Raw genomic sequence first — 23,075 nt, 5'->3', positions numbered from 1 at the left:
TATCCTGAAACGATCGTTTAAATGTACAATTTGTCCATCAACTAAAAAGACCATTTAAAGCGATATTGTCTAGTTGAAGCCAGGAAAACTGAGGGTAGCTGCCTGCTTGGCCCTGCAAACATAGATAGATTTCACTGTGACCGATGTGAATTTTTTTAACCAGGCCAATCAATTTTCTGAAAGATGTCGGATGAAAAATCGTAAGATCCGCGATCGTTCAATTCCCACTAACTTCACGATAATTTGACGGATTGGTTGGATTGCACTAAAATCGGTCGTTCACCAAAGAAAAAACTTTGCGTCTATGGGGACCTTAAGAGCAAATTTAATTGTTTAAATATGTCCATAGATAACACACAAAGGAAAACGACGCAACAAATCTGACCCTGACACCTGTGAACATGTAGCTCTTGGTGGTGCTAAATGTGCTAAAGTTGAGTATATGTTTCACTATATTTCTTGGGCCATACCTTGAGCTTCAGCTGCAGTGACTTTTTTATGTCTGGTTTCAAACAGATTTCTGCCAAAAGAAGCAATTTAGGAAAGCAGACTGTAGCTTGTCTTGAATATAGATATACCTTTGCTAGGAGAAGGCTGTGAGAACAATAGTATTATTAATGAAAAATAGCTTATTTTTCCTGTTGACAGATTTTAAAATTGATATTAATATACATAAAGCTTTATTGAGCTCTCACCTCTTCCATAATCATTCCAACCAGAAGGCCATTTAAAGTAAACTGAGTCTATATCAGTAAGGTTCTGTGAGCTCAGTGAAATATGAATCTTACAAAATCTGCCTAATGTAGGGTAAATAAAAATTATAATGTAGCGTTGAATATATTTCAAGAAATCCCTTCACAATGCATTATTTATAAAGGCATTATTACTATCAATGCATATTCTTGCCAAATGTCACAATTATCAGCAATTATAGGCATGAGTTTGTAACCCTCTGCCTTGTCTGGAATTTGTGAGGACATTAAATTGCAATGACCTCAATTTTAAAATCAAATACCAATGTAACAAATCAATTTTAACCTTTTTCTGGGTCTGAAGATAACAACTGTAGATGGAGCGATTCAAATGGAAACATTTAAGAAACTCATGGCAAATTATACATTGCTCTGGGCAGAAAGTACACACCATCAGATTTAATATACCAACAGGGAGGAAAACAAAGCTGCTTATTTAATAAGGATTTTGAGCAACAATGTAGTAAAGCAAGAATTTAGCAAACATTTTTTAGCAGCCATAGAACAAGATTTCTATTATAATTCAAGTGAACAACATGATTCTAAAATAAAAGCCATAATGAATTGAAATAATACATTGTTATCATTTCGAATTATATATGTGGAACATTGTAGATATATTATCTAGAATGCTTCGGACCCGATGCTTTCTGTAATTTAAGCCACAGCCCAAGGCAATTAAAAAGCATTTAAACGCAAAATCATATTGGTTTGTCACCAACATGGTTTTATAGAGCTTAGTTACCATAGTCCTGAATTTGTACAGACAATAAGAAATCTTTTAAAAAGAACAAATATGTTAGGCACCCGCTAGTAAGTTAAATCGTTGGTGACTGTCAGGTTAAGTTTCTATCCAGGTGGTAGACAGTCAGTTAGGGTTGTTGACACTGACTTTCAAAGAAATTTGTAGAGAAAAAAGCCTGGAGTTAGCAGCCTAAAACTGGAAATATCTCAAAATCCCTTTTTAAAAATGGAAATTGCAAAAATGCCTAGAGACAAACTCTAAATAAATTTATATTAATGAATTTTTGGCTTTAAATCTCTTTTAAATATGAGGATCACCCACTATATGTTTATGCTATCTATGTAATATATATTAAGAGGTTTAAGTCTGAATCAATTTGCAATATTACAGTTGTTCAGTGAAGCTGCCAATAAATAATTATATGCACTTTCATATGCAAATTCAAGTACCTACTCAATTCAGCAATTTACCAAATATTTTGTAGATGATTTCATATTTGGCGTAACCCAAAAGTTTCAGTGCATCAGACTACCAAGAAAATTGCACTGAGCTAGAGTTCCGTCAGTCTGTGGCAACAATTGCTTCAAGCAGCACATCTTGTCCGTTTTCTTAATAAAAATAGACATTACAGTATGAAAATAGTGCCAGGCAATTCCCATAATGGTTAAGTTAACACAAAATGATTTTCAGTTGTAACTGGAACTGCATCCTGTATTTCAAGTAAGCATACACAAAGTAGTATGAACACGAGAAAGCAATTTGCCAAACAATACCAAGAACTCTGGTGAAGCGGAAGAAACCCCCATTGGGAAATATGGATACAAATTCATAAAACTATCTTCTTAACGTTATGAGTGTAAAGGTCAAATACACAGAAGGCAGTTTGTAGTTCTACAGCAGTTGATGGATTTTGACTGACTTTGGTTACCCCTGGGGATGGCTGTCAGAATTGATGCAGAATTTTGCAGTATAATTGGTAAGTGCCATGCTCATTGTTTGATATAGCTCAGAAGAATGAATACTGCTGCTATTACCTTTAAAAAATTTTCTACTATGAAATGGTTGTCCATCTGTGTACTTCTGTATACCCAAAGGATGAACTCACTTAATTTAATCATTCACTGCACTGTTTTTCTATCCATAAAAGACAAACAAGAAAAAGGTTGGTAACAAAGCTAGTTTTGCAAGATTAAAGGCTAGGACTTCTTACTGACTACAAACAAATATCTTTATTGGGATTAAGAGATAGAAGGCGATCATCAGATGTTCAAGCCACCTTACTAAACCTCAAAGTGAATTTGAAGACAATGTGAGATCCAACCTGTTCAGATTTAGACAGCTAAATGATTTAACCAAAGCAATTTCATTATGTAAATACAGATGAAGGCAGAAACACTTTATCATTATTAAACTGTTCACGGCACAGAAGAAGATGTGTCTTTCTGATCCAGATAAATGAAGATCAATAATTGCCTTGATTCAGCTTGCTTGTTAAAATCTCATTAATTATGTGTGTCCAGTGATCCTTCGACCCTCAGCAAATTAATTTATGCCGTTATTAGATATATATTTATTGAATCTGCCATTATATGAGAGGCTGTATTTCACAGAAAGATAGGCCTTAGGGTACAGAGAATATTTATGAGTGCAAAGTTGACAATTATGTTCTGTATCTTCACATATAAAATATGATTACTTCAGCCATTCTGAATAACTGCAAATTCAAAGGTCACAAATTAAAATGAGGGTCATAAATGATTTCATTTTGAAAATCTAAAGCAGTATTCACCCCTTAATTTGAGTTACAGCTCACTGAGGATATTGCGTGGTTTCAGGGGTTAGATTGGCCACCCCAGCTTACCTGTACTGCCTGATGTACGCCTGTGCTCCTTTTTGTATATATTGTGATTGGACCATGTAGTGTGATTTTAAACCACCAGCACTAGTCATTATATTGTAAATTAATGATGTTATATGAGGGTGCACTTTGATTTAGGAAGGGGGTGAAAGCCATCTGTGCAATTAAACTGTAATGCCTGCAACTGTTTCAAGTTAAGGTGAATGTAAAGTGAAGGAGCATTATGAAAAGGGTGGCTGAAGGGTGTGAGAAGGAGTCAAAGTGAGAGTAGATAGGAAACCTGAAGGGGCAGAGCATGGTAAGAGCTATTTGAGTGACTGAGAAACAAGAAAGAATGAGAGCAGCATATGGGGAGAGATGGGTGAAGATTGGGAGAATGGAAGGATAAGAAAAGCAGAGTTAAGAAAAACAAGAGGAAAAAGAAAGATGAGAGAATGCAAATAAGAAGAAAGGTGGAAAAGGAAACTGAGAAAGAGCAGATAATAAAGTCAGAAAACAAAGATACTGACAATACTGCAATAATAATGAAGAATAGTAGGGACAAAGAAAAGTAAATGTAAAGACATCAAATCAGAAATGGGAACATTAGGGTAATTATAAGCTTGTGTCTTTGGTGGTGAAGAGGAAACCAATTATGCACCCTGCTCAATGACTACATGTGTGGGATGCATGTATGATGACCGAATATATTTGCTTTATACCTGTCAGGAACAGAACTAGCCTCATGTTCCAAACAAGTTTTATGTTTATGAATATCCCTGACAGGTCTAGCTTTTCCTTACTCCTGCCTTTTGATATTTGGGCTACTCTAATCCAATTTTGCAAAGCTGTTCTTGACTTACAATGTCTTTATTAATACCATCCTTTATTTATATAGAGCAGATATGTTATGCAGCACTGTTCATCAGTCCCTGCCATACAGAATCTTGCAATCTAAGCTTTTATCAAATTCACAGGAAATAAGGTCTGTTTCATGACCTGCCTGTTTATTTTTGGAACTGGAGGAAACTGGGGTGCCTTGGAGGAAACTGAAAATACTTTGGTTTGTGCTACTGCCACATAACAAAAAGTATCTATGGTACCACTCAAAAAATAAATATTAGATGAGTGAAGATACAAAAATGTATAATAGAAGAAATAATAAGGAGAAAACACTCACAGTTCACCTCAGTCCCAAGGTGCAAAAACCAAAAACACTGTATCCAAAGGGTGTGAGGGTCTCCAAAAATAAAGAGGCAAATATAAAAAGTATAAAAATTTATTAGGACATGAAGACCTAACGCGTTTCGTGCCTATAGGGGCACTTACTCATAGGAAACCCAAAGAGGACTTCATTCTTGCACATGTCGCCATGTCAATTTTGAAGGACGGGTTAGTAGTGCTAACCATTAAAACACACAACGCAAAACAGGTACTGACTGCATCCATAACATAGTAATAGGAATCAGTTAATAGGCACACTGCTGAGAAACTAGAGCAGTCTCCAATCTGCATCAGTCTGAATCAGCCCTTGAGGATTTTCATTTTATGTTCTTGGAACAGATCTACTCTAGTCAGGGCATAAATACAATTACATACACAGGAGACATGTTCCATCTTTAGATAATAAAATATACATTAACTAAGTTACAGGGAAACATCCACCTGGACACGTGTCTAAAAATAAAAAATGCAGTAATTGCTGGGGGTCCTGATTTATAAGGGAACTGGTTGGAAACCTGACTGAACCAAAGTTTAAAACATTATGTTTAGGCGTACGAAATAGACCTTTTTCCCCTAAAAGCTTGTGCTAAAAAATCTGCAACAATAAATAATATAAAGGCAATTGCTTTACTGTGTGATAATGTGCGTCTTCCCTTCATGAACTATAACCCATGGCACATTTGGCAGACTTATTGCCCTAATTACTGCAGACTAGTTTTACACAAGGGAATTACTGTAGCAATTTACATATTATCAATATGCCGCTTAGTGGAAAAGCATCAGCAAATATAGTATGGCACAGGGTAAATTAGGACATCCATGTTAATGCCCGTGGCCAGAAAACCACTTTTTGTTTTACGGTGATAAGCAGAACTCGTATACAAAATGGTTTCATTCTGCAAACCCTAGTTTTATCAATTATTTTGAATTCCCTGATTACTGAAATGTGTGTAACTTGTTGGCGCGGCATCAATAAATCATGAAGATGAATAGACAAAAGGCATAAAATTATTACTATGTGTTATAGCCAACAAATCCAGCTTAGAGAATAACAAATAATTAAACCAAGAAAAGAAAAAATGAGAAGATTACACATTATCAAAATTAAGTGATTACCTGCTGTTAATATGTAAATGACGGTTTTAAGATTGAAAAAAAATAACCGCAATCAATTTGCAACTACTTTTCAAAACTGTGGAAAAATAACACTTGCTCCTTCAGAGGGGCACAAGTATCCCCCATAACAGCACATGTATCAATGTTCGGGATTCGGCCAGAATTCTGCCTTTTTCAGCAGGATTCAGCCGAATCCTTCTGTCCGACCGAACCTAATCCGAATTTGCATATGCAAATTAGGGGCAGGAGGGAAATCACGTGATTTTTTGCCACAAAAAATGTTTTCCCACCCCTAATTTGCATATGCAAATTAGGATTCGGATTGGTATTCTGCCGAATCTTTCACGAAGGATTCGGGGGTTCGGCCGAATCCAAAATAGTGGATTTGGTGCATCCCTAGGTTGAACCCAAGGATAATGGTATTGTTTCTCCACTGGTGTATTTTTGCCCCAATGCCTCCTGTCATTAATATAAACACAGATAAGTACTATGTTTGTCATTGGCCTAAGGAAGAAGAAAACACAGATCTACTTCCAAAGTAGGGGAGTCAGATTAATGGCCAATGGGGCACTTTTTAGCCATCTTAAAGGAGAACTAAACCCTAAAAATGATGGACTAAAAATGCCCTGTTTTATATACTAAACTTATTGCACCAGCCTAAAGTTTCAGCTTGTTAATAGCAGCTATTATCCAGGACTTCAAACTTGTCACAGGGGGTCACCATCTTGGAAAGTGTCTGCGACACTCACATGCTCAGTGGGCTCTGAGCAGCTGCTGAGAAGCTAAGCTTAGGGGTTGTCGCTAATTATCAAGCAAAAAATTAGGTTGGCCTGTAATATAAGATGATGCTACAGGACTGAATATTAAATTCTGATGTTAAATGCACTGGTTTCTGTGCTGCCATGTAGTAATTATCTGTATTAATTACTAATCAGCCTTATACTGTGACATTTCTATTCTATGTGTACTGTATATTATGAGTGGGTCCCTAAGCTCAGTAAGTGACAACAGTACAGAGCATGTGCAGTGAACCAGCAGAAAAGAAGATGGGGAGCTAATGGGGCATCTTTGGAGACACAGATCTTTACTGCTAAAGGGCGTTGGTTGCCTGGGTCTAGTAAAGAATCCCAAAACATAATATAAAACATTTCTAGACTACTTCTGTAGTTTAACTTTCCTTGCCCTTTAAGATCTCCTTTGCACTTTGCATTAACTTTAATGGAAGTTAAATGAAAGTGTTTTTCAGCTTGAAAAAAACGAAAACATTGGTTTAAGTTGAAAAGTGTCCATAGTGGCATGTTCAGGTACTTCATTTTTTTGTGAATTGGGGATGTTGGGGCATCATTTCTTGGTGGTTTTTTAAAAGTGAAAACAGTATTCTATTCAATCTGTAACAAAAGGTTTTTATCCTACAGTAAGATCATATAATTCTGCATATTACATGGCACATCCTGGATTGATAATAAAAGAATATAAAATTATATGCAAATTATAACCCAGAACAGCTAAAATAAGCTCTTTAAGGGCAAACAGATATTGTTATCTCTTATCATACAGTTTCGTTGTTATCAGAAAGGCAAACATATCTCTAATAAGCCTCTTGTTCCTCTTGAGCTGATCTGGCTGTAATAAGCTCTAGTGCCCTAACACAACTCTTTGGGAAGCCAATAGCAATGGGCAAGTCCCCTATATCCTGATGGCTCTTGACTTCCTGTGCGGAGATCATAGTTCAAGCAGCACTGGAGAAGATGACACAGAGTACAGCTGTCAGAATTCATTCTCAAAACACCACAATATATGGTTTAGATGCTGTGTGTGTGCACGACTACCGACGTGACTAAATGAATTCAACATTTATCCTAGACGCTTCAATTAAAGTAAGTTTGCTTTTTATATAAATCCTTTTTCGATGTAGCTTTATCCAGAATAGGTGCTTTATTATTTTGTTTTTCTGTCTAAAAGGACAAGTGAGAGTTTAACAACGTAGAACAGCTGATACTTTCGTGGCAGTATGGCTCGCACATATTATCGACTGGCTAACACTCCTTGCAGTGATAAAGTAGCAAATAAAACAAAGTGGAGTACAATGCAAGGGCAAATGGCATTCTGTAAAAATTAACCCGCAATACAAGAACTATTTCGGCAAAACAGAAGCCTGAGCTTTTAATTTCCTGACAGGAAATGTAAAAGCATATCACCGATTGAGTAATTAATTAACCAGAACATAATAAAACTGTTGCGGCTTGATGTCATTTTATTGGACTAAGTAAATAAGCCTCAATCGTGTGCTCTGGCAATGGTGCAATAAACAGCGCGTGAACCAGCCACAATATAAATGCTTCGGTTCAAGTAAGAAGACGGTCATGTGGGGATGGAGACTAAAAGAAAGGTAAAAACTTGAATTCAAGTTAGGGTATAGTCTCTGGGCTTTGTCTGTAAGTCACACTGCGATAATCTTATGTTCACCGCTCAGCATAATGTTGCTTATAATGCTGTCAGCCAGCTGTTGGATATATGGGCAGGGCTCAGGAATAAGTTATGACTACTCTCTTAAAACCCATCAAAATGAAGGATTAGAATGTGAACTTAAAGGGGTGGTTCACCTTATGAGTTAACTTTTAGCATGATGTAGAGAGTTATATTCTGAGATCATTCACAATTGGTTTTCATTTTTTATTATTTAAGGTTTTTGAGTTATTTAGAATTTTATTCGGCAGCTCTTCAGTTTGCAATTTCAGCAGCCTGGTTGCTATGGTCCAAATGACCCTAGCAACCATGCATTGATTTGAATAAGAGACTGGAATATGAATAGGAGAGGACCTTACTAGAAAGAGGAGAAATAAAAAGTAGCAATAACAATACATTTGTAGCCTTACAGAGCATTTGCTTTTTAAAGGGCATCAGCGATGCCCATTTGAAAGCTGGAAGGAGTCAGAAGATTATTAATTATAAATAGTTATAAAAATAAATAATTAAAACCAATTGAAAAGTTGCTTAGAATTAGCCATTCTATAACAAACTAAAAGTTAATTTAAAGGTGAACCCTGTAAGAAATATTTTAAACAAAGTCAATATAATTATGTAGCACGTAAAAAGATGTGGTATTCCGAAATACAGGACCCCCTGGCTGAATGTGGCCCTTCAAGTAGTCTTCATATCCCCCAAGTAGCCCACTCACTCCATAGGTTAAAATCGATCACAAATCAGTAGTTACCTGACTACAGTGGAGAAAACCGTCTTGGTATCAGGCAGTTGCAATTAATTGTAAACACAAAAATGTATTTAGAAAAGAAAACATGAAGATGAATAATTTAAAGAACTAGGCAACAAAATAACAGTAAAAGGTGATTATGGGAAATACACCAAAAGCTTGTAAAACTTTCATATGCAGAATAAAATAGCTAGTGTTGCTGTCCACAATTCAGTCCATATGCCCTGTACAATAGAGAAGACTGTGTTAGTCCATTTTTTGGAACCCGTACCGACCCGTACCCGCAACCTGCAATCCACAACCTGGACCCGCTACCTGAGCTGCAAGTACCTTATACACAACCCAGACCCGCTGACCATCAAGAATCAGGAAGTGCTGTCATTGTAAACCGGAAGTGACATCATCGGAAGTAGGCGTGATCAGAAAAAGGGGGTAAAACTGGAAGTGCTGTCGTTGTCAACTGGAAGTGACATCATCGGAAGTACACATGGTCAGAAAAAAGGAGTAAAAATCGCTATTGAGAAGACCCGTGGCCTGACCTGCAACCCGCAGAACTGTCAACCGCGTCTATACTGGCACACGGAACGTCTGCTCGCAACCCGCAGGGTTCTGCTGGTTTTTGCGGGTGACCTGCGGGTACCCGACCTGCTGAAGGACTCTAGACTGTGTTACTGCAAGAATGGGGTAGCTGCGAACAAGGTTGCATCAGCAATATATGGGTGTATGAGTGACGTGCCGAAATGTATGCATATTATTATATTTGTCTTGTGTTGCCAAATAGAGTAAACACAATACCGGCTGGCTCCTGGTCTGACATGACCTAACATGAAAGTGATTTTATTCAGGTTAAATTAAACCTAAAAAAAAAGAGAGAAGGGAGAAAAGTGAGAATAGAAAAGAGTGACCAGTGTCTCACACAAGATGCTTAGCTGACAGGAGATGATACCCTAGAAGTATAATTACCCTTCTCCCTTTTATATCCAACACCAACAGACCTTGACCATTTAAAGTATAGAACACCAATTTATATTGTTACACTTTATTGTAGTGTCTGGTTATTAAATTATATACATTTGGGCATTTCTGATTTGGAAACAACATTAATATCTTGCATTTTTCCACTTTGCTTGGTATCACTGTACTTTTTATGTTGCTGAGAATGTACTAAAAATGTAAAAGTAAAAAAAAAAAAGGCATCAATCCAAAGGTCAGTCTTTCATCCATTTGCTTGGTAGCCAGTTTCATCTAATGGGTGAATTTCAGCTGGGCAGAAAGATCACTCTACATAAGTGATACGAGGCAGACAAGGTAAGCTGCATGAGTACATGACACAATGCAGGGTTTCCTCCAATATAATCACAGCAACAGAAAACAGTCACACACCGCTGACTTATTTTTATAGGTTTGCACAATTCAAAAACACATTAAAATACTGTACTATTCGGAGAGCAACCAAACAAATCAGGGTTTTTGACTGGAGGAATAATAGACGGCAGTAGAACTATCAAAAGTTTATATTAATTAAGCTAAGCATTGAATGATGACAAAACCAATTAATGCTGGCAAGCTATATCAATATAAGGACAGGAATAGCAGTAAACTGTACATGAAGATATCTGAAAACAAGATCTATTCCATCTCATTCACATCACAATAAATGTCCATTTTAATAATTTGGATTCTAAGTTTAGCTTATGGAAGTACTTGTCAAGTCAAACACCTATAAGTGCAGAGAGCTCATGGGTGCCGTCTTCCGGCTCTTTGGATTTCTTCAGGTTCTCTTCCTTCCCTTCTGCAATTTCTGTCTCTTTTGGAGCATGTGCAGTTGCTACGAACAGGAAGACTGCTCTAATATGGCGCATGCACCAATACGGCACTCACTTCTCGAAGAAATCCAAAAAAACAGAAGATGGCACCCATGAGCTCTGCTGCACTTACTCTGCACCTATAGGCGATTAAAGGATTAGGGGCACTTATAGGTGTTTTCACCTATGCGGGGGGGGGAGCAGGGAGGGAGGACTATGTAGAGTACTGGGTAGGGGTTTTTATTAGTGGGGAGTTGAGTTCTCCTTTAAATCACCATGCTTCACTTTATATGGCTTCTGCAATCAATCTATCTTGCAACCTGCGTGACCTGAGTTACTCAGCACACAGGCTCCCTCCTGCCAACCCCATGCCTGAGGTTGTTCTTGACCTCTGCATTTTTCACTGGATATTGACTGATCCTGCATTTTACACTGGACATCACATTCTCCTGCACTTTCTGCTGGATATTGCCTTCTCCTGCATTTTACACTGGACATCACCTTCTCCTGCATTTTACACTGGACATCACCTTCTCCTGCATTTTCCCCTGGATATTGCCTTCTCCTGCATTTCCCATTGAATATTGCCTTCTCCTGCATTTTCCAGCAGCACACACGAACGGAAAGCTATTTTCAAAAGTTTTGTCGCCCACAGTAGAAGATATCAAGCATGTCATTAACCGAAAGCATGCTTTTCAACCATTGGATCCAGCAGATATGGCAGATAAAACAGGCCTCCTTCAGTAAATAAATAAACCAGCAGATATTTATTTTCAAGTTATAGTGGGTTTATCTGTAGCTCATAAGCATCAATATTATTTTTCAAAGGGATGAACTATATGGACTGATGTCTTTTCTAAATAATAATAAAAAAACCGTAACTAACAGGTTGAAAAAAAGAACTTGCTAAATGTATGTATAAAGCTCCCTTAGTCACTTCTGAGATGTAATTCTTCCAGACACTTAGAGAATAAACAAGTACTTTATTGTGTAGGGACGCAACTGAAGGCTTGAGAAACAAAACATCCAGAATCGCTGTGTGTTCTAATGCCCTAAAGAATGAATAACCTATATATTTACACCGATGTTTGCTGTACTTTATTTCCTTTCTGTTAAAAGGTTACAATCATCAAAATAAAAAGAAAGCAATTTTGCCAAAAAGCAATAGTTAGGTGGAACTGCCCTGTTTTACATAAAAATTCACCCAACTGCAGATACATTTGGGAAACAGTGAAATGTCGACACAGTGAAACCAAATGCATTGGGGTAATCAGAAAGGAGCCATTATATTGCAGTTAACGTGTTTTTAGCGCTGCAACACCATATACAGTGATGTACCTTAATAGAGAAGCTCCTTTCCACTATGCTACACAACTGTTCATCATTAACAGAAGAACTATGGCAAACACTGCTGGGGACGCTACAAAACTGTACTGGGCAAAAAGTTTTTGCACCCCTAGCAATGAACACATTCCTATCTGTTCCAGTAAGGTTAAAGAAAAGATTGTAGAGCTGGACAATAAATGATAAATTCTGAAACTTGCTTCTATCTTCTGACATGACCAGGCCAATTTCGGTTTAGCTTACATTTAATTCTAGTTCATATGCATGTTAGATTTGCACGCTTTAATATTTTAATAGGACTGGGTGCGCTCTGTAAGGAGGCTACCTGGAATTCCCCATAGTGACATCAACACAAAAGAACGAGCACAGGGCACTCCAGAATGTAAAAAAATAGAAAAAAAACCCAATGCATTTCAACCCCATACAGAGGTGGTCTTTGTATTTTTATATATGTGCCCCTGACAAAGACGCCTCTGTATAAGGTTGAAACGTATTGTGTTTTTTATTTTTATTTTGCTAATGTTTAATAAGAGTTCCATGTGCCCCTTCTTTTGTAATTCTAGCTCAGTCTTGCCTAGTCTAAGGTTTGTAGAACAAATTACCAATTTCAGCCATCTGCCTGCAGTGTTTTTCAGGCAAACATACAGTAAAATATTTCAGAGTAAAAAAATCATAAAATACTTCCATAGAGATAAATGGAAATTGCCTCAAAGTAGTCAGTCTTAACTGCTGCAATTACTATTCCATCCCTAATTGTGATTGCCACGGTCTGAAATATGACCATATGTCATATACCAATGTATCATTAGTACTTTGTTTTATATGCCAACACAAACTTCTGATGACCTGAAAAATATTGGGAAAAAATATGATAGGTGCCAAATTTCATTATTGCCTTATAAAAACATTCTTTATTGGTTGCTATTGGCAATTTAGCACCTATGTTAGTAAATGATCACAACGGACTTCAAAGGAAATTTAACTTAATATGAGTATACACTCCTCACCTACGCCCAAAAGGCATACAAAATAAATTATCAGTCAATGATGTGCTGTAAAACTGATGAATCATTTTCAGAAATGTGGTTTAAGCTTACATGAATCGTAACTGCATTTGGGGTATATTGATATCAGCCTTTTAATCATTGCTAAAAAAAACTCCACTTGTCGTAAGGCAACGCTTCAAATGCACAGCTTGCTCAAAAGCTGCTGAACTGCGCTAAAACTTACCCGGAAGGTAATATTCATAAGCATATGTTGGATGTACTGTAGAGATAGCAGTGCTGCTGGTCAGCAAGAAAACAGGAACATATTTATTAGAATATAATCATGAAGAGATGCCTTCTGGTGGTCTCACATAGCAAAGCTGGTAACAAAATGATATAAGCAAAATGCTAAACCATGGGATTCTGCACAGATGTGAAACTGCACCTATATTTCTGTTAGGGATGCAATGAATCTATTTTAGGATTCGGACAAATCCCAAATCCTTTGTGAAAGATTCGGCCGAATACCAAATCGAATACGAACCTTAATTTGCTATAAAAATAAGGAAAACAAGGGAAAAAGAGTAAAAATCTTTTGACTTCTTTGTTTGTGTGATAAAAAGTCATGTAATTTTTTTTATTCGGATTCGGCCAAATCCTACTGAAAAAGGCCGAATCCCAAACCAAATTCTGGATTCAGTGCATCCCTAATTTCTGTGATAAATTATTATTGGTATCCCTTATTTATACAAAGCTGGCATCTTGCTGTGTTTTACAAAGGCTGTCAATCATTCCCATCAATCCCTGAGCATATTTTTTGTAATTCACAACTGTCTTTACAGTTCATTAAATTCAGTGGAACATAAGTAATAACACATTTTAGCAATTTGTAATTTTTAGTTTAAAAAAAGCAAAGTAAATTTGTGATTGATTAGTGCTCTACATAAAAGGTATTTTCTGAATTCATTCTTTCCAAATAAAGCATATGCCTTTTGATTAGGGATGCACCGAATCCAGGATTCGGTTTGGTATTCGGCTGTTTTCAGCAGGATTCGGATTCAGCCGAATACTTGTGCCCAGCCAAACTGAATCCAAATCCTTAAAATCATGTGACTTTTAGTAAGTAAAGTAAAAATATTGTTTTTGTATATGCAAATTAGGGTTTGGATTCAGCTGAATATTTCACAAAGGATTCGGTGGTTCATCCATCATTATTTATGAACCAACAGGGAGATTCGTGCTTCAATGCTAGACAACTACGTATAACTAAGGTAGCTGTGATACATACAGGCAGAAATGATTCTAAGCTGCTTGTTTGTAAAAAAAAAAAAAAAATCATACCAACATACAGGCCCAGATTTATCAAGGGTCTTCGACCCTCGAAGTAAAATCATTCGAATTCGAAGGATTTTAGCGCAAAGCTTCAATCGAACGATTCGTACGATTTTAAACGATCGATTGAAGGATTTTTATTCGATCAAACAAAACTTAGAAAAGTGCTGGGGAAGGTCCCCATAGGCTAAAATTGCACCTCGGAAGTTTTAAAGTGGCGAAGTATGAAGTCGAAGTATTTTTTAAAGAGACAGTACTTCGATTATCGAATGGTCGAATAGTCAAATGATTTTTACTTCGAATCATTCGATTCGATCGAATTTTTACCAATTCAATGGTCGAAGTACTCAAAAAAATACTTCGAAATTCGAATATTTTTCCATTCGAATTATTCACTCGAGCTTAGTAAATCTGCCCCATAGTGATAAGACTATATTTTATGTACATTTGTCTGTCTTCATCGGGTAGTCTTTTTGTCTCCTTTTTTTACATTATGTTTCAAAGAGCTACTTTTGCTCAATGTCCAAATATTTGCAAATCCAAAATTGACCTGTTAAGAAATCGTATACTGTTTTGAGTGTTTACCCTCTATCTGATTAGTATGTATGTCACAAGGTAATGGCAAGCTAAAAGTAATGAGAAATCAGAGAACTGAATAGGAGTCCTCTAAATGCAGGCATACAGAAACGCAGATGATCTTAACCCATTTATGCATAGGCACAACATCAATGTAAAAATAGCAATATGCTAAATAAACCACTGTGCACCTGAGGTTTATAAGTAAGCTCAAAAATTAAGAAACAGCTGAACAAGTCTAAACATAAATCAAACATACACATTTCCAGTTCACGCTTATATCTCTGAGTTAAGATGGCCATAGAAGCAAAGATCTGATCGTACGAATCGAGTATTCGTGCGATTTTCGGACGGGGCGTGGAGTCCCGACATTTTGTTGAACATAACTTTTGTACGATTGCGGTCAGGGGCAAAACATCGGCTGATCTCTTCTATTCTACTTTATTTGATCTGAATGATTAGTGGCAGGTCGGGAGATGGGGAAGTCTGATCGATGATTCGTATGATCGGATCTTTGCGTCTATGGCCAGCTTAAGGCCCTATATACAGTGATTCTTTAACTGGTCTGATTTTTTTGGACCAAATAAATAAATTATACCATAATACAATTATATGTTTTGTTGTGAATTTCGTGCTTACTTGAAATAACAAAACAATAAAAGAAAGATGTCACTCTTAATTTACAGTAATCTCCAAAATCAAAAACAGAGTGGAAATGCGTCCCTCAATACACGTTTATTATGAACCGATGAATAAGAAAGAAGTAACATTATGAAAAAGAATTTTCATATAAGGTAAGCTATGCTAAGGTGTATGTTTGAGACTTGACTTTGACGGTTCATAAAAGTAAATTGTGTACAGGTTCCGTGTATCCATAGGTTTAATTTAAAGGGATACTGTCATGGGAAAATGTTTTTTTAACAAAACGAATCAGTTAATAGTGCTGCTCCAGCAGAATTCTGCACTGAAATCAGTTTCTCAAAAGAGCAAACAGTTTTTTTTATATTCAATTTTGAAATCTGACATGGGGCTAGACATATTGTCAATTTCCCAGCTGCCCCAAGTCATGTGACTTGTGCCTGCACTTTAGGAGAGAAATGCATGAAAAACATGTTTTCCGATGACAGGATCCCTTTAAGTAAAACAACTTAATGCCAGTGCAAGATAAGTTGATCTGTATGAAAAACTTCCAAACACATGAGAGGGGCTGCACTGGCCCAGCAAGAAGTCATAAATGTGGAGAACAATGGGATGGAGTACACATGATGTTCCTGTTCATGAAACACTGAATTTGTTATTGTATTTGCCACTTTATATTCAGAGTTGTCCGCTGATAAGATTTTGTTGGAAAATTTATTTTTAGGATTTCTTCCCAGAATGTCCAAACGTACCAAAAAAGATATGACTGCTGCTGGCTCATAAACATACTTGTACAAGTAATCGGTTGTAGCAATAACAGATTCCCTTATCTTTAACTAGTTGCACCCTCTGAGATTCACAGAGGGCTGATATTGGGCAGAAAATGTTTCTCTCTACATTATAGAGTACATATCTTGTGTTACACTGTAAACAACACGGAATGACAACTTGCATTTGGGCTGTTTAGTTCAATGTCTTGGTTGCCAATACCCAAAGAAAGTCATCAGTTTTACAACTCACAGGGCCCTGAGTCTTAAGCTCCCCATAGACGCAACGATTCTTCTTGCCAAACGACCGATTTTAGGAAGCCCGACCAATCCTTCGAAATTATCGTGCGGTTAGTGGGATTCGAACGATCGTACATCTTACGATTTTTCGGCCGACATCTGTCAGGAAATTGATCGGCCAGGTCAAAAAATCTTTGTCGGTCCCAGTGCAATCTATCTATGTTTGCAGGGCCAAGCAAATTGGTCTTTTTAGTTGATGGTAAATTCGTACAATCGTTCTGAGAAGATCGTGGTCTCACGATCAGGATCTGATCTTTTAAAAATCTCAACATCTATGGCCAGCTTTAGCTTATTAACCTTACCTCCAAAAATGATGCAGATTGTGCTTTCCCCTCTTCTATCCAAGCAGTTTCAGAGTAGTAACATTATTAACAGGACGCATCTGCAAGCTATGCTGAATTAAATACAGCAAACGTTCCATTGTACAGGTACCATATGGTAAGACGACACTTGATAAGAACAATTAACATTCTATCGGCTCTAACAGAAAAGAAACCTTTATAAGAAATGGTGACTCATCCTCAATAAACTTTTTGACACCTGCAAATGCAACAACAAAACTCCAGACTTTTGTAGTTGAACTAAATGTATGATTTATCATTGTGGTTAGAAACGTGCTTGGAAGATAATGCATCTCTACTTTTATAATGTGGTATCCACTTATTATCCTTTCCAGCGCTACCAACACAAGTCTAGTTACAGGCCTGCTAGATATTACTGTGATTACTGGACTTGTTGAGCTCCCTTCTGAGGTCCAGCAGTTCATCCTTGGGTTATAATAAGGTGACAGCTATTTTAGCTATAGTTCTATGAATACATTTGGGTAACTGCCTGTTTATCAATCTGGGCCCACACTCACTGCTCTGGCCCCTTTTCAGAGTGGGCAGCCCCACAGTTTGGAAACTACTAATCTAAAATCATGTAACCAGGCCCAGACTGACAATCTGTGGGTTCTGGCAAATGCCAGAGGGGCTGCTGTAAGATGCTACAGAGAGTGACCATACAGTGGGTCTGTGGGGCTGCTTGGGCCTTTTTGTACTGAAAATGCCAGGGCCTATGTTGGATTCCAGTCCAGACCTGCATGTGACTATAAAGGTGGCCATAGACGTAACAATTATGATGTGTCATAGGCCAGGTGTTGAGTTCTCCATTTACACACTTTTTTTTATACTACCTAAATTGTGCACAAATAATGGACATGTAAGAGAACGTCTGTGATATTCCTAATGACCCAGATGCACCTTAAATAAGATTTACACATAGGTGCAGAAATTGTGACTATATTAGCACAACGGTAAACTTACGAATTTTAAAAAAAAAAAAATACAAATTGTACTGATTTTTGCTTTGAGGCCATTTTAAGACGACCACAAATAAAACATCAATCATGTACCGTAAATAGGCGCTGAATTTGGTTAGGCAATAATTAATGTACAGGCAATGATTAACAAATAGATCTGGGTAAGTTTCTGGGTCATGTGTAACAAAGGTCTTTGATTGTATTTTTTTTTCTCACTGAATAACAGACATAAATATTGATTCCGAATAAAAATCTCTATATTAGTGTGGATCACTCGGTATAGCTAATGTGTCTTTTGTTCATGAATGATAGATAACACTTAAATGTGTGGGACAAATGTATTGCATGTCATGCATAAATGGCTCTGTATTAAGGCTTGTAGCTAAAGTAGATGATTAATTGGTCCCTAATGTCATCTGTTTTTAGCTTTGTTGGTTAGTTGTCTATGCACTGGGAAATGTGTCTGAAAGCACTCAATTAACATGTTTATTAAAGTTAAACAAGTACAAAAGCCATGTGTCTCTCACCTGGAGTGGTTACGTGCACAGTAAAATGTCTCCATTGATCCCCATGCTGTACTGGCTACTAGGGACAAAAACATTTTTTCGCCATGTTTCGCCGTGGAAATGGCACCCATTGACGTCAATGGGGCAAGAAAAATGTCACGCGTCAAAAAAATTTCGCTCATAGACTTTAGTGCATTTTGCCAAATTTTCGGAGAAGCGAAACGGGTTAAATTCACCCATCCCTACTGGCTACCCTTCAGAAGCTGGAGTCAGTTCAGATCAGCTGATCTGGGCCCTACATCTATTGTACGATATATGATTTATATTCTTTTATTAAGCCGTTCTTATATCTGAAGTCTCACACTCTTTGGTTGCTATGACAACTCCTGACAACCAAGTGGCATACTGCCCAAGTGCTTAAAAATGTATCTAAATCTACTTTTTACTATGGAAAGCACTGCAAACACGTTTCATCTCCTTTGCTCTCTCTATCACACTTTCTTTTTCCTTGTCCTTTCCATAGTACTCTAAACCAGAGCTGACCAAACTTTAACATTGCTCTTTTTTTTTTTTTAAAGTCAATCACTTCATGGTCCTTCCATATGATTATGCATTGGCTGTGTGATTTTAAGCTCTGTTTTCTTTCTATACAAATCATCGTACTGCTTTTAATGTTATTTCTGTAAAGCTTCTGAAAACCTCTGTTGTAAAGTTAGAAAAATAAACCATTTTAGGTCATGTCTTGTTACAACCCCTAATCACCCCCAAAAACTATTATTTTCCAGCAAGCCCCAAGTCATGCTTAAATTTGGACAACCTGGAGGGGTATATGATATCATTTTGTGTTGCAGGATGCAAAATGGCAGCATAGGAAGGTAAATGATTCAAATAATTAATAGAAAAGTAATAAAGGCCAATTTTAACTTCGCCCAACTATATCATACAAAAAGGTGAACTTCCTCTTTAATTCAGTTGAGTTTTATTTAGTGGCATTGTACATTGAAATCACTTTATAATTGCTTGTTAGAACCTAAACCAGAATGCTCATCAATTGGATGGGCCTCTCAATGTTTTAATTATACAAGACATATTTTAAGAGCTGATGTCACACCAGGAGCATCTCCAGCATTTAGTCGCTGCCAGGCCGCAAGACATATTTATACTTCTTCAATAATCATTCCATTTTGGTTTGTCACGATGCTTCGGAAAAATATGTAACAGCCTTCTGTGTGAAATTTCCCTTTTAAAAGAGATCTAGGGGCAGATTTATCAAGGGTCTAATTGAAAATTCTAATTCAAATTTTCCAATTTTTTTTTATGGTCAAAACTTTCAAATTCGACACTAGTTTTTGTTTTTTGTTTTTAAATTTAATTTGATTTTTTATCATACTCTGGCCCTTTAAGAATTCTAATTCAACTATTCGCCACTTAAAACCTGCCGAATAGCTGTTTAAGTCTATGGGAAAGGTCCAGAGATCAATTTGGAGTTGTTAGCAGCCTTCCTGACATTCAAGTTTTTTTTTTGGAGAAAAAAATCTCGAATTGAGTTTGATCGAATTTGATTCAAATTTGATTAGAATTTTCGGGTAGTTTCAAATCAGAGTTTTAAAAATTTGATTTCAATAATAAATTGAATGGTTGAATTTCAAATTTAGAGGAGTTTAAAAAAAAACTCACATGAAATCGAAATTCAACCTTTGATAAATGTGTCTCCCAATATCAAATAGAAAATAAACATACTCATAGTGCTCTTCTGCCCACTTTTGCAATGCACATGAATTGTTTTTATTTTTAGTGATTTCTGAAATATTAGCAGATTTAGACTGCTAATACCAAGCTTTGGGCTCAGCAGTTCCTTAAAATTATTGTAAGTAAGTTTACATTCATTTCCTATCTGTGGTTTGATCTAACTTAACATCAGAGTGGGGCTTTGTTGAAAATGCCATGAGTTTCTATATAGATTTATTTACAGCCTTGAGCTCACACATCCACTGCATCAATAAACTTTTGAATCACATTTGGAACAATTTTACTGATCGCTAATAGGAAGTAGCTTTAGAACTAGGCAACATAAATCAATAAATCTAGGGCATCGCAAAAAATTTTCCAAATTACATAAGGCATTCTTTTATATGAAAAAGTATTCAGAGGAATAGGAACTAGATTTATGAAAGATGAGAGGGGTGAGCACTGTTAAAAGCTGAATTATAAATATTTTAGTCTTGAAGAGAGTGCTGAAAATGCCCTACTGAGTTGACAGAGAAGTTCGTTTTCAAAAATAACTCAATGAGCTCCAGAAATGGAATGCTTCCAGTTCCCTGGATGACAGGTCTCTTGAGTTTATGTGATCAGTACCTTGTTTGTACAAATTTTCTCTCCTGCGAACATCCTTAAAAGAAGGTCCGAACACCATTTCAATTATGCTAAGAGGAGACAGTTCCCTGATAAGATTAAAAGCACATCTAATTATGTCAATTTTCCAATTGACTTTGCTACAAAACTCTAGAAGCCAGTGTTTGTTTTTGTCTTTTTTTTTTCTCTTCTCTGCTAAAATGCCTACGGGCTGCTGATCAAACAGACCAATGTTCTCAAAAACACAGATTGGCATTTAGTGAACCCTTTTCAGAAAACATCTAACACCTAACTTATCATACAGCCTCAGTCCGGAATAAAAATGATAATTTAATAGCTTGTAATCATAGATTCGAGTGACATTTAAGAGATATGAAGTTTAATGGTACGGCTATAGCATCTGTATTTTCTGCTTATTATACAAAGACATTTCATGTGGTTTCTTCTTTTATCTGCTCTGTAAGATGATAAAACACAGACTTCTGTTTTTAAATTATCTACTACCTTCAAGACAATACTTGTATTTGATTATTTTCTATATAAAATAACTCATTTAGTAAGTAACATTAAAATGATGAAATAAAATCCACACTAAAATATTTTATGGCAAGTCTAAAATTGTAGTCTTTAGAATAACTCCAGATGTCTCCAAGTTCAATACAATGATGTGTACATCAACTATGAGTGAACAAAAAAAGAAAAAAAACACCTTTAGAATTACGGCACAAGGGCCATAGTGTTCTCATGATGTACAGGCAGACAACCAAGGATATCACAACTTCCAAAATATATTGTCAGCACTTGCTGTAGCAGAGTATGAAAAATTATCTGCTTATGAATTATTCTGGCAGTGCCCGGAAACTTCAGCTCAGAAACGTGAAAGTGAGCATTTCTGGGGTGGAGCCCATCTGTCACTGTCAGCGTGTGCCATAACCACAGGATTTGCCATGCTCTGCTACAGCAAGCAGTGCTTTTAGGGCATGGATAGACTATTTAAGGTATTGTGAGAGCCTGTTTCTGAACACGGTGTGCCATAAGCATTCGGCATGCTTTTCAGCAAGCACAAGTACAATAAGTGTACTACAACAACCAAACTACTTAAATGAACCGGTCTTTAAAAAAATGCACTCATGCAAATCTTTCTAAGTTAGGCGTGAAACACATATCTCATGTCTACACTAAGGGACATTACACACCCTGCCCCACCTTCGCCAAATCCTTTTCTCTGCCTGATCTGTCTGAATTTAGATACACTCAGAAAACCCATCTTTGTGCAGCAAAATTCTCAGCCCCCCTCCACAACTCCAGTCCTCAGACTTAGAACACTTAATTTCCCCACCTTGCAGAGCATAGAGATACGACCCATGGCCTAGAGTGAAGTACAAGTGGGAAGCCAGCGGGATCCAGTTAGAAGAAATCACATATAACCTCAACCTCTCTTTAGTAAGTACTAGAGATAAACTTATACAATTCAGAATCATTCACCAAACATATCTCATACCACAAGTTACATTGTATGGGAAGGGTTGGTATCTCCAACTGCCCGAGGTGCAGAGCCCCCACTGCCAACTTCCTGCACTTCTGGAAATGGTTTATAAATTTTATGGCCAGTGAGTTGGTACTTTCTCAGGTACTCAATCTGGCTACTTGCCTATTGGGCCTACTCAACTCCCTGCTGCCCAGAGTGCATAACAGACATCTAATGAGACTGCTCCTGTTCTACACCAAAAAGACAGACCCTGCATCGGTTGGGCCCACCGACCCTCAACTGATGGATTGCTCTAATCAACTCACAACTAGAACTATACAAGCTTACCTACCTAGCCAGAGGATGCCCAAGTAAATTCGATAACATATGGACCCAATGGTTTAAATCACCAGCCACTTTTACCAATGAAGGAACGCTACCTCCAGCCGACTTCCCCCTCCTTCCCCCTATCTCTTTCCCTTCCTTTCCTTCCATAATTCTTGTTAAAACTCAATAAAATTCAAACTATATTAAAAAAAACCAAGCACAAACTTTTAAGGGTAATAGAACTGGAGGAAGAATCAATTATTCCCTCCAGCGGAGGGTGACAAAAATTGTATAAATTTTGCCCCCATTCAAAAAGAAAGGACATTTGTGGACCTGCATCACTGAACAGGACAAGGGGCAATTATGGCTTTTTTCATTTAATTTGAATGGGAAGCAGCTTGTAGCACTTCGTCCCCTCCCACAGAAGAATAGATCACTGGTGCAACAAAACACTATAGCTACCCCCATGTGCCATTTCCCTAGAACGG

At 37.0% G+C, this 23,075-nt stretch overlaps 2 protein-coding genes across 3 annotated transcripts in view; one reads left to right on the top strand and one right to left on the bottom strand.

The window, feature by feature from the left end:
• Positions 1 to 23,075, top strand: part of chrm5.L (cholinergic receptor, muscarinic 5 L homeolog) — a 105,791-nt gene that overhangs the window by 46,269 nt on the left and 36,447 nt on the right. Inside the window, exon 2 of one of the 2 annotated variants that reach the window (XM_041573335.1) lies at positions 15,615 to 15,722. The exons of the other annotated variant lie outside the window; for it this stretch is intronic. The gene's annotated coding sequence lies outside the window, so the exon portion shown is untranslated. The remainder of the gene's footprint in view (positions 1 to 15,614; positions 15,723 to 23,075) is intronic. 2 annotated transcript variants of the gene reach the window in all.
• Positions 1 to 23,075, bottom strand: part of aven.L (apoptosis, caspase activation inhibitor L homeolog) — a 199,242-nt gene that overhangs the window by 161,227 nt on the left and 14,940 nt on the right.

Source organism: Xenopus laevis, chromosome 8L, assembly GCF_017654675.1.
Source record: "Xenopus laevis strain J_2021 chromosome 8L, Xenopus_laevis_v10.1, whole genome shotgun sequence".
Classification (NCBI taxonomy): Eukaryota; Metazoa; Chordata; class Amphibia; order Anura; family Pipidae; genus Xenopus; species Xenopus laevis.
This window is presented reverse-complemented; position numbering and strand designations above follow the sequence as displayed.